We start from the raw sequence: 13,229 nt of genomic DNA, 5'->3' as shown, positions 1-13,229 counted from the left end.
CTAAAGCATCCTGATCTGTGACTACGAGATCATCTAAATGCTCAACTTGACAAGCCTTGCCAGTCCCAACAAACTCATGAACACGGCAATGGACTGTTGCTCCTAAACTCAGTGGAGTTGAAAACACACTAGAGAACTGATCTCCAAGTATGTTGGCCATAGTCTCTGCATTGTCTATGGCTTTCCCATCGACCTCAAAAGGCCCTACAGGGTGTTTGATCTTTCTCTTAGAGTTTGCGTAAGAGAAACCCGCCTTCGGATTCGATCTCACCTCTTGAACAACTCTACTTTCCTTGCTCAACTGATCTGCCTCAATGGATTGAATCCAACTTTCTTTGAAGGCTAGCCACAACTACTGGATTCAAAGTGCTCTGGAGCCTTTTTGCTAGTTTGCAACTCTTTTTGAACAAATTGTTCTTATACTTCGGAATTTTAGACTGTGCCCCGCCTTGTGGAACACATTCAGAGATTGTTGGAGTGGAACAGACGTCCTCAAAAACTAGAATCATTTTGTCTAAGACTACATCTATGGGCGATTTCTTTTTCAGCATTGAAATGAGATCAAGCTCCCCAAACCTTTCTATAATCAACGGCCAATGTTCATCTTTGAACTTCAACTTAGCCAGACCGACCATTTTGGCCGGTCTTACCCTAGAGCACGCCGGCTTTTGATTAATGGTCGACCCTATCTCGAGAACATGATGCTCTAACCGATTACTAGGTGTCACATGGACGTACTGGATCAGATCAGGGTCATTGGAAAAAACAAGTCAAGAACACTATTTGCTCTGGTGGCTACACCAACATGCTGAGAGAGATTGCGCAAGATCGCAAATTCTTCCAGCTTTTCGAACGACTGAGATTTCGATTTCGAAATGGGAATATACCCATCAGGACTAACCTCCCACTCTACAACGCTAGCCGGAAAATTGAAGTCCCCTACAAAGAAAACCTTTGAGCAAACTGACTGGTCCAACTCATTTCCCATGAATTTGAGAGATGAATTTGAGAATACTCATAATTATTAGTAATTAGTTTCTGATGAGATGCTTACACGTTCTTTCTCCTGTTTTCTCGCACTTGATGCGTTGCATCTTGGACCAGGGCAAGTTCCCCTCTTCTCTGAAGGTAGCTCATGTGATTCCAATTTTCAAAGGTGGAGATAAGTCACTCCCCAGTAATTATAGGCTGATCTCTCTCACTTCGAATATTGCGAAGGTGTTTGAGAAGATCATGAAGTTCAAACTTGTTTAATTTCTTGATATTCATGAAGTCCTTCCTCCTAGACAGCATGGGTTCCGAGCACATTTTAGCACGGTTACCCAACTGATTGAACACATTTGGGGAGGGAGAACTGAGGCAAACATCACAGTCAACTCGCGCCATCCGCCCATTGAATTTTCAATAATCGAGTGATTTTGAGTGACGTGTGTTATAAAACCCAACAAAATGAACATATTTGGTGTAATTCAGTGTACGCACTATCAAATTGGTTCAATGACTTAATGCTATTTGCTTAGAGGAGCAGGTAAAATGAAATAAATGTCAAAATTCAATGCATTCACAGCGCAGTTTTGCTGGTCATGTTGTCTTTGATTTTACTTCATGGAATAGCGTCAGTTGTTCATGAACGCGTTCACTTGACAAGCCCTATAGAGAAGAATCGACCCAACCGATCCTTTATCTGGTAGAGGCTGAGTCAAAAAGCGCCCTCTGAAGTACAGAACGTAATTGATATTTCGGTTTCAACATTTTTTTTCATGAGGATCACACAAGGAATGTAACGCCTTTCGGTCTACCAAAGAATTTGAATATCAAAATCAGCTCATTGTTTTGTTTTGGGAAAGTCAGCAAAAGAAGAGCTGCAGTTGTTGAACTTTACCTGCCGTCATGTGTTTGATCTAGAGGGCTCTAGTTTGATTTTGATCTAACCAAACGCAATCATTTTGTGAACAAAAGTCCCCCTAGCAATAACACTAGGTCCAGAAGAGAATCCGTTGTATACCTTAAAATCTGCATCAATTGAAAAAGTATCCAAATGCAGAACATTGCTACAAAAAGATGTCAATTTCTTGTAAATAAAAAAAATGTCAATGGATAACCCTAGTAAATGAAGTTGTATTCCTATATTTTCTTACACATAAAAATGCAGGAAGAGGGGCTGAAAGACGACCTTTTCCATCTTTTAACAATGTTTTTCACATTATTTCATCTTGTTTCGGGATTGTCACAACTTCTCGGGGCATTTTTGCAACTATTTCCCATTTTCCATCTTTTTTCACATTTTTCTCAAGTTAAAAGTTTTTTCGGCAAAAAAGGCAACTTTTTTCACAAGGTCTAATCACGGACTTCTAGAAATATGAAATGTTAGAAAAATAAATTACTCTAAATTGTGTATTTATCATCTTATTTGAATACCATTTTAGCCCTCAACATCATGTTCTCCAAGTAGCAAAAGTAACGTTATGGGTAACGGAACGTGATTTCTAGCCCTCCCGTACTTTCTTCTTTCTTAAACGAGGGAAGAAAAAATGTATAAAGGTTTCCTCCCCGACTTTTTTAAAGCTCCGTCTCAAATGCAATGAATTATTTGCTCCTGATGTGATAGTGATAAATAGTCACGGAAGGCTGCGACTAGGGTTATCAATTTCCATTATTAATGACGTAATGGGAGATGGTTGTAGCGCAGCTGTTTAACGCGCGACTGAGCTAAACTCGGGTTCATGGGTTCGAACCCAGGTCTCTCTAATACTTGAACACAAGAAGTGAGAGGGTGGAATTGGTTTTTTTTGTTTTTCGCCAAGGCCTTTGCTAGACTTTAGCCAGCCACAAAACCTATTACTATTTTGCAAACATAAAGAAGGCTAATGGAATCGTCTTTCAAGGGCTCGCAGTTTACCTGGCCAATTTATGATGGACTTCGGCTCGTTTCGGAAAAAATCCGTTGATAAAAAAGATTTGTTATTTCGAGTTCGAACTCTAGTCCGGTCAGTTTATCCAAATTCGAGTATAAGGCTCGAGGGCACTCGAGATTGAGTCGGAATTCGCTCCAGCACTACTTAGTCGATGCATTTATGATGATTTGTGTACAAGCATGGAACAGATTTTGAAATATAAAAACATGCATTGACACTAAAATTAGTATCACTTACATTAGGAGCACTAGTATCAAGGATGCTCCTCTCTTGAGCCATCCTGATTCGTAACTTCATCCAAAGGTGGACGTGAAAAGAGCCATAAGATGGTATGGGTACATATTTAGGGCAACTTTGGTACATATTTGAGACTCAACGATAACAGCTCTAATCATTACTTCACAAGCCCTTGAATTGTGGTCTGGCTGGCTTAATCCTTTTCTTCTCTAATGCAATAAACTCTTGAGGCCCAAGCATGATTTTATTCGTTTTGAACAAATTTTTTCATGCCTCAGTGGAAGCAGATCTTCTTCTTAGACTTGCTGGCCATGACTTAGACTTCAGGTTCCAATTGAACCGAATTTTAGATATAGTGGCATTGTTCAGACGTCAAGTTCAGATCAGATTAAACTGACGACTTGACCACACGGAACGCCAAAACTTGAATCTTTTGACGCATGAATTTCAGTCGTAGTCACCGGAACCGGGGTCTGTACGTACGTACATCCATACGTACACGACAGTAGGTGCACTGCAGTCCGTCGACAGAGACGGGAGCTGGACCGAGGGACAAGAAGATGAATACGAAGACGATCAGCAGCACCATCAAGAGGGAGGAGGTGTCTATCGAGTACAACAACTATTGCTACAATATATGGTGCATGTCATGAAAACGGGGAGGTGAGGAGGATCAATCCCATCATGCGCGCAAGCGATCCAGTTTCAACATTGAGAACTTCAACGAACACCCGGACTTGTTGTATCCTTCAAACTCAGTCCCTCCCTGGTCACGGGGCGGTCGATGTGGGGCGGAAGTTCCGAATCAAAGCGTTTTTCTACTCAATTGCGATATCACGACTCTACGGACGTCGAAACTCGTCCAAGGTCCAGAGATTGCCGAAGTTCTTCGCCACCCTCTTTCCAGAGAGGGAGAGAGGGGAGCATCTGAGCATGAGAAAATCCAACCCAGGGATCGTCTCCTCCTTAATCCGACACCACTTGACGGAATTGATGGATTGGATAAGCTGCAGTCGAGAAATTGAAAGGACACTCAAAGCCAAGCGGTTGGGTTTTTATTTACTCGCGCAGACCTTGCTCATCTTGAGACAGGGAAGTGAAGCAACAAAATGGAATCACTGGAGGCTTTAACGACAAGGAGACCTTGTCACTCCGAATACTTGAATTCACTTTAAGGCATATACAGTACATGGTTGTTCTTTGTTGCATCATCATCAAATATCACTAAGGGTAGTTCTATAAATAGTTCTAGTAATTTCTTGAAAAGTAAAAGCTCGCAAGTGACTTTCACGTCTGAATGTCGATAACGCCTATATTCATTCGGTACAGTAAGCTATATTTGAGTTAATTAATACGAACGTTTCGGGAACTCCGGGATTTTTGATTGTTTTTGAAGAATAACAACAACAGCCCGGTTCCACGAGTTCAACTGCCGAGCAAGAATTTTCCGAAAATCGTCCAAGCAAGATATCGTTTTGAGGGCAAACCTTGGAGTGGTGACACTCCAGCAGAAGTAATGTCATACACACATACTAAGATTGGGCAAGAGGTGATCGGCATTTTGTCTTAAACATTGGGCTCAGCCGCTACTATTGATATTTCGACTCCAAGGTCAGTATTATCTGACAACTATACTTCCAAGAGTGAGTACAAATAAACAAAATCAAATTGAGCCTTGCTTGATTGGAGTGGACTCTCCGATTGCTAATTGTAATAGTTTATGTCTTGCTTCACCTTGATTCTCAGAATGTTCGGGTCACAGGACCAACCGAAGAGGCATTTCCTGCTGTTAATTGACATATCATTATCCGATAAAGCCTTCTGATATTATGACCCGTCTCAGATAGTAACCTTCAATGCTCCTGAAGATTGGATGCTTCCAGGAATTTTTAAGGTCTCTATTCTCTTGATGCGGCCATTCCATTTAATTGACGCATCCAATTTCGCCGAAGTGCCACCAGGATCGTGGTCCCGTCGTGGCCGTCGGCAGTTCATCATTTTCGGCGACATCTTCCTAACAAGGTCGATGGATGACGAGTTTGCACTTGATTGTCCCATGTCCAGCTTGTCATTGTCATCCCAAGTCTGGTCGGAGGCTGCTTCTCCTGTCAGGAATAATTGAATCCCTGACACCGCCTCCGCCATTCTTCGCCCATCTAGCTCGCGTCTCTCTCGCATTGTGCTGCGTCCTGGACTTATTAGTGGGGACTGGACGGCACGAATGCCTTAGGTGCTTCCAAAATTGCTTCAATGGTATACCGGGTGCGATAGAAATGAGTATAAAATATTTGCATTAAAAAACAATAAATATTCATAACTCTGGTGATGCTGGACTAATTTTGATAAACTTTTAGATTTGAGATCCTTTTTTTTCTTCCCCTTTGCTCATGCTCCAATATTTTCCTAATGTGGGCGCCCCCAGCAGCAACACATTTCTCAAATCAGCCGCAGAAAGCTGCGCCGTTATGCCGGATAAAAACCGTGTTGTAAGGCTTACAAATTTGCGTCCTCCATCGACTTTACGGTGCTAGGTCGTTGTCAACCAATGAAGAGCTCAATTTGAGGCTATTTAGCGTAAGCCATGATAGCCAGGTTCGGAGACTTGGGCGCCATAACCAAATTCAAGACTCGCTAAAAGACTCTGCGTGGGAGGGGGCTCCATCTTTGCGAAAAATAAAAGACCCTCCAGGCTTGAACACAACTATCTCCATCAATGAAACACTTATTTTTGGCCTCACATCTATTCTTGGCATTAGAATGTTGAAAGCAGGTGGGTTTTTAGCAGGATGGCTACAACACGGAAAAACAGCTTCGTCGGTGGTAAACTTATAGCAATGGTATTCCTGATAGTCTAATTTATCATTCATTTTTGGGCCGTCATTTTATATATCAAGATTGTTTGAGAGGTGCTAAACAAACAAGGTGGCGCTACGTGTATTTACTAAAGGATCACTCCACAATATTACAAAAACTAGCCAACGTTAATCTTACCATCCATCAGAATTGGCCATGTTACCGTCATCATGCATACTTATCATATGTACCAAAGCAACCTAACGCCAAAAAAATAAATTTTGCCACATTTTTTCCTCATTTTGAGACTAACAAGGGTAACCCAGAGACTTCAAAAACCTTTTGAGATTATTGCGTGGCACCAGAGGACTCGAAATGAATTGATATATTTGGCATAAAGAGCAGATATTTATGTGCAAGCAAAAAATAATAATTATGCTTCAATTTTGCCATTATTTGCTCATGGCAGGGCACCATCTAGTAACAAAGTTCCAAGATTAGAATATACATTATGATATATATGCGAAATATTGCAGCACTTTACCACAATTCAAGCAAGGGCAATGCCCTTGGAGCAAGACGGGCAGGCCAATTTATAGCGCATATGAGAGTAGTGGCTGTTGAAAGGCTCTTTTGGTATAAGTCGCGATGGCTGACCGTTGAGGCCACAGCCATCAATTGACCACTGAGGTACCGCTCCATGGCTACTCATTCAAGTTGAAGTTAAAGCCACAACAAACTCGTTTTCGTTTTTTTTTCATTGATTTCTCCATGCAGCTTCGAGTAGGCTTTTGTGACAATTATACCTACATGTGGCGGACCCTGTAGTTTCAATGCGGCATATTTGCTCAAGTTCGCCCCCGTCAAGTAGCCGAAAATACCGAACCAAAAGACGGACCTAACCTCTGCTCATTGATCCTCCCTCGCCTAACTGGTCTGGTCGAGACGGAAGACGAGAAGGTGTCGTCCTTGCCGATTTCAACTTCTTCGTCTTCGTTTTGGTCTTCTTATCGAGCCCCTTTGGCCAAGAAAAATAAAAGGGATGGCGACGATCTGTCACGTCAAAGATCAAGCAAGATGCGATTCCTGTCACATTACTACCATTCCTTGATCGTCAAACATAAACTGGCATTACTCACGTAAAGAGAAAGAGAATCTTGGAATTTCAACTGGATTCAACGACTTCTTCTCCTCTTCCAAGTGAGTGGCCACAATTTTATGTCCATCCTTCTTTTTTATCACATCAACCATCAACTCATGGGAAGTAAGCAAATTGGCACTCTAAAAAGTGTTCCAATGTTCAGGAACTGGATCAGCAGATCACTATCAATCTGAAAAATCAAGGATTCCAATCGACTAATTAAGACAACTATAATGATCACCGCGTGATAAATGCCTCTTCGTTCACAATCCGAATGTTGAATCTACCTGATAACTTCTTGACATTTTTCACATAGTTTCACTAACACATAAAGAGTATTTAAGGTTTGCACAACGACCTATCTCACCGTAATCGCTATCAACGCAACCAAGACAAACCGGAGTTTTTAAAGTCTCGAATTTATTCGGATACTTACATCGTTATTGTAAAGTTCCGGAAGTTTTTCACTATTGTGTCACTTCCACAATTCATTCAACTTCAACAGAACATCGCAGACAAAAAAGTCTCTTTTAAAGAGTTTATTTTGCTGCTGCTTTTAACCATCAACATTACTCAACCTTTCCCGATGTCTAATAAAAAGTCAAAAAATTCTACCTCCTTCTTGTCGAGTACATTGACCAACTGTTAATAGATTAATACGCTTTTGCAGGTTTCTCACTACTGCTGGGAATAGATTTCCCAGAAGCAAATGAAAAACTTTGATCTCTTCCTTATCTTATTCATGTATGACATCTGATGCACCAACAAATTAGAATTGGCCGAATAGGTGAATATGGCTAGCCGTTAACTATAAGGTTGATCAGGCATTTTAGTGAAAAACTTCTCCAAGTTTGAGTTAAATCCGGCTACTGGATCAACACGTACATACTTCCTACGAATATTTGATGGAAGCAAATTGTATAATGAAGGAGGCCTAGCCTAGATTCTCGAAGGCTTGAAGGTATTCTCAAAACGCACATGAAGCCTCTGCGGTCACTAGAATTGACCCCCTAAATCCTGAGTTGGTACAAAGCTCATAGATGCTCGGCTTGTTCAGAGTTAGCATCGTGATGTCTCTGGACTTAAACGTGCGATATATCCAACCACACATTTAAAAAGCATTACCCAACTTCAACTGGATATGCTCATCGAACTTTCCATTACTTTGGAGGACTACACCTAAATATTTCATAGATGAGACCTGCATTCTTTACCTCCATTATCTACGAGTGGAGTATGCAAAGGAGTTGACCCAAAGGTCATTGCCATATTACTCTCAGTAACCCAAGAGTAGATTCTTTCTAGGTCCTTTGCCAGGCTAGTGGAATCTTGGCCATTCCTACCAGAAACTAACTTTGTATCGTCAGCATAAGAAGAGAGATTGGCAGTAATACTAAGCTTTTGAAACAGGGCAACGAATATTATAAAAAGGAGGGGTCCTAAGATGGAGCCTGAGGAACACCTCACTTGACATCACGTATGTCACTAAGGGATCCCTCGACCTTAACAATTTGCTTCCTATCCTGAATGAAGCTTCTTATCCAATTGAGAACCCTGTCTTGGATCCCAATCTCATGAAGTCTATTCAACAAAAGGCCATGATCTACTTTATCAAAGGCCTTGGCAAAATCAATAATAGGTAAGAATCCTGATTAAGTGAAGTTCTAACATACATGGGAACCTCCCGTAAATCACGAAAAAAAGGTTTTTTCATTCGGATTGTTTCCTTGATCGATGTAGATTATGACACAGTAGTAATGAATGACCGATGATGACTCTAATGAGTAAAATCAGCAATATTGATCCACAGCTATACTGTAATGTATCGTATCATATATTGAAGAAATTTGTATTTTTTGCTCTTTGACCTGATCGCTTTTTCTTGATTAAACCTCAAAAGGAAAGTCAACATCTCAAATTTTTCTTTGAGTGTTTGAGGAGAAAAGGACATATTTGTAGAAGAAAAATCAAGTCTAAAAACAGTGACGTGCTTTAGACGATCTTTTTTATAGGTAAAACATGAACGTGTAAAATATCAAGGAAGCTGAATCGGCCCGATGTGCTCTTTTTGAAGAAGGATGGGTAACTCTCATTCAGAAACACTAAGAAAGCGCACTCTGATGGACAGAGTGTGAACCATATTTAGTGCTCCTTTAAATCAAGGCCCCGTACTGTTAATCGCGTTTTACGTTAAATATTTCTAGTAGCGTCTGTTAATCATTAATGCCTGTAGTAAGGCCAAAAATTATTTCTTGCATTTGGACAAGTTTGGAGTTAAGAATAGTTTAGTTTTAGGTTAAAAAACGTGCTTTGTTGTTTTTGGCGATCTGATCTTGGCAGATAACTCAAATTTGGCAGAATGCCTGTCAATTTGTGGATATTTAGACACATCCTTTCAATTGCCTACGTAGTGTTGTTTAGGGGTTATCGCACTACAGGTTACGGGTGTCCATAAAAAATAACTTGTTGGCTGCCGAATGAACATGGCATGAAATTAACGCTTGATATTTTAGTCAATTGACACTTTGGCTATAATGGCAACTTTTCTACCCCTTTTTAACTTGGTGTGTCGTTTTTCCTTAAATGGCTTTTTAAGTCATTTTTTCTGGCACATTTTTTGTTTTGACGTCAACTTTAGATATTGAGTGGCATTCGTCCTCACAACTAGCTTTTGGCAGCTGTTTTTTGGAGACTAATTATTCTGAGGGATAGCATTTCATTAATTGGCATTATTTTTGATCCATCTGCCTTCCTACTCTATTAGATTTGGGGTCATGTTTTTCTGTTCAATAGAAAATTGGCACAACAAAAGAAAAAAAACTTGGCACACGCACACAAACGCACAAAAGGAGATAACGAGTACACACAAAATGAAAAAGGAGCAGACCAAACGCAGAAAACGGTACACGAAAGTGAGCACACAAAAAGTGTTTTTAATACACCAAAAGTATGCATTGGCACACTGAATTTGAAAATAGACGCGCAAAGTGAAAAAAGTCGCACCGAAAGAAAAAAGGTATTACACTCAAATCAAGGTCACGGAAAAGGGTTTGAGTCACATCAAACATTAAAGTGACACAACAAGCAGCAAAAATGGCACATCAAAAAGTAAAGGAGCACAATAAAAATAAAGCTAAATGAATATCTTAGAGGTGCTTGGGTCATATTTGTTAGCTTCCCCAGACAGGGAAGCCAGCCATCACATCGGCCGTATCAAGTTCCTCAAAGACCCTTTCTATCTATCGCTTATAAAACAGAAGCTAGTATTGTTATTAACAACTACTGTAGAGACCAGAAAAATAAAATAAAAATTGTCACCGAGTTTTGATTCCAGAAGGTCGTCAAAACTAGTTTTCCTTATAGTAGAGACTCTTTGCCACAAGTCTCTTGACTTGCTACTCGACGTTGCAAAGTTTCGAATGAGTTGTCTGAGCACAAGTTAACCTAACGTGAATATTTGCTGCTGTGAGGAAAGCTACGGGTTTTGACGACCGTTTGGAGTTTACCATCAACAATGAAAAAGAATCACCGATCTTTACTTATGACTAATAATAAGTGCCACACTTCTATTACACTTCAAACTGGTCATTTTCGGTCTCTTGCCAGCGATTCATTCCGGCAAGGTGGAATCTCAGACTAGATTTTTTGAAACCATGATTCTACCATTTCTGAATTGTTGGAGGCTACATGATAGTTTGAAAAAAAAAAAGTGACAACATCCTAGATAGTCACCTGAGCATCAATTAACTGAGCTCTTTCTACAATCTACCTTGCTAAGGTTTTATACCCACACATTCTCAGTCGGTCACTTTACCATCATTAGCCAACCAAGTTTTCGGTGTGCAGTTTTCTTGGTTTGTGTGCTTCTTTGCGCTTTTTGTGTGACAAAATTTTGTCCCGTGTTCCTTTATAGAGTTTGGTGTGCGGGAATATAGTTCGGTGTGCCAAATTCTGTTTATTGTGGACTCTCTTTTGTTTGTGCACTTTTTTTATCCATGCGCGTGCCAGTTTATTTATCGGTGTGTTGTTCAAAAACTTTGGTAGGCCTTTTTCTGTTTTTGGTGTGCCCGTTTTTTTTATGTCACCCTTAACAAATTTAGATTTCCATCATCGTGATTTTATGGACTTCTTCTCCCACCAACTTCCCCTCCCTACCCGGTCGCTTTAATTATTCAATGCTAAGCTTCTTTCTTTTGATAGGGACAGCAACATTTGCTCACTCAAATCTATACCATGTTTCCCAATTATTGTATTGTTCTCTTCAAAAGGTTCTAAGATATGTTAATGGCTATTCATGAAGTTAATAATACAGGTTTTTCCGACTTTTTGCGAACAATGTTTTAAGGGAACTGGTGAGGCTCTGTGTTGAGCAATACAAAGTTTCAAGATGAGCTTACCAATATAAAAAACGATTAAGTCGACTGAACTCCAGGTATGATTTCTCTAGTAGATCTCTTAAATGATAATAATAACCTTTCTTGCAACTCTTGGTAACGTGAGATTGTAAAATGTATAAAACTGTATGCATAAATTCATAAACAAAAATCGTTACAAGAATAAAAGAATGAAGTTTTCTTAATGATAAAATAGTTGACTAGATTATAATATCACAGCAGAGATGACTAGAGTTGGTTCTAGTGACGGGTTTTGATCCGGAAAATCAGCTATTTAGCTTGAAGAACCTCTGGTAGGGCTCCCATTCTAACGAAAAAGGGTAGAGAAATGAGGCCCCAAGATCAGGAACGAGCTTTAAAGCAGCCCTGGTTCCGAGACGAGCCATTAAAACGAGATTCCCCATGGGGTAACTTAAATTAAATTTTCTAAAGCTCACGCAACCTATTTTGTGATTGACGTTATTTTCTTTATTAAAGTGATACTGGTCATAAATCATAGTATCATATATTTCAATTGCTTCCAATATATGTGATGATTCAGAGGCAGTCATTGAGATGAATTGATTCCTGAGCACATCGTGCCATATATTGAGACCAAATGCTTTCAATATTTCAAACATGTCTTCACATCCCAATCCTTGTTTAATGGTTTCATTGAGCTTCATTGATAAAATTCAAAACTCTTCGAGTTGGTAGGTGGCTCGTGCTGAATGCTAAACGTCTTAAGATTTGATGTTTTCATAGACGGCAGGCCAGTGCATATATCTTGTGAGCATGTCTATTAGGATGATGACAAAAGGCGGAAATCGTCACAATCACAACGAGTGAGTGAGCGAGCGAGCTCCTTTTTTGAATACCGACGTTCCTTTGGCGATCTTTGAGCCGAGCTTGTCCGGGATTGGACGAGTCTCAGGCTCCATTTGCTCTCTGGGCTAGAATCAGGTGTGCAATAAACTGAATGTTCTGGTTCGAACACAATAAACTCGAATTGATCAAAAGATCGATAGGAGTCTCATCAGTATTTTGTCTGGATTTCATTGCACTGGAACAGCCAGCTAACTCCAAAGTTTTGTGGAGCCCTGCCCAATGACCAATGTGCACGATGACAGTGTCCACCGCTTTGGAACCCGACATAACCAATTGTTGGTTTTTTTTATCCAGAGGGATGTGCAAAAGTAACCGAGGGAAGAGTCTGGCGACATTTTAGCTATCAATCAGTAACGAAATACAGTTCACCTGGATGAAATTGCACTTTTGACCCAAAGTGCGGGAAACTACATGTTAGTTAGCGCTAGTGATAGTGATGGAAACCGTATGGCTTGAGTGGCTTCAAAATATCTACTACATATTATTTAAAAAGGCCCTTTAATCTAACGGTATTGAATTTACGTTAAGTATNGGGGGGGGGGGGGGGGGGGGTACCTCCATGTCAGATTCATAAAGAAATGAAATTGAATGATGCTGAACCACGGAAATGATCAAAATTACAGAAAAAGAATGCTCTCTTTTTCAATAAGTCAATGAATAAGCGAAAACTGTGGCAAAAAGCCACTCTCACAATTCATAACAGTATTTGGTTAGCACTAAATCATCAATGAATCGAGCAATGAATTGACCATTAAGGTCTAGTTTCACTGAAATGGCGGAAATAGATGGTGATACGAGAGCAAATCAAATATAGATGAGACTAGCCCTATCACTTAAGAATAAACAAATATTTTCGAATTTGAGCTCGGAGAATGAATGACG

This window comes from Tigriopus californicus, chromosome 8 (assembly GCF_007210705.1).
Source record: "Tigriopus californicus strain San Diego chromosome 8, Tcal_SD_v2.1, whole genome shotgun sequence".
Taxonomy (NCBI): domain Eukaryota; kingdom Metazoa; phylum Arthropoda; class Copepoda; order Harpacticoida; family Harpacticidae; genus Tigriopus; species Tigriopus californicus.
Note: the sequence above shows the minus strand (reverse complement) of the source record.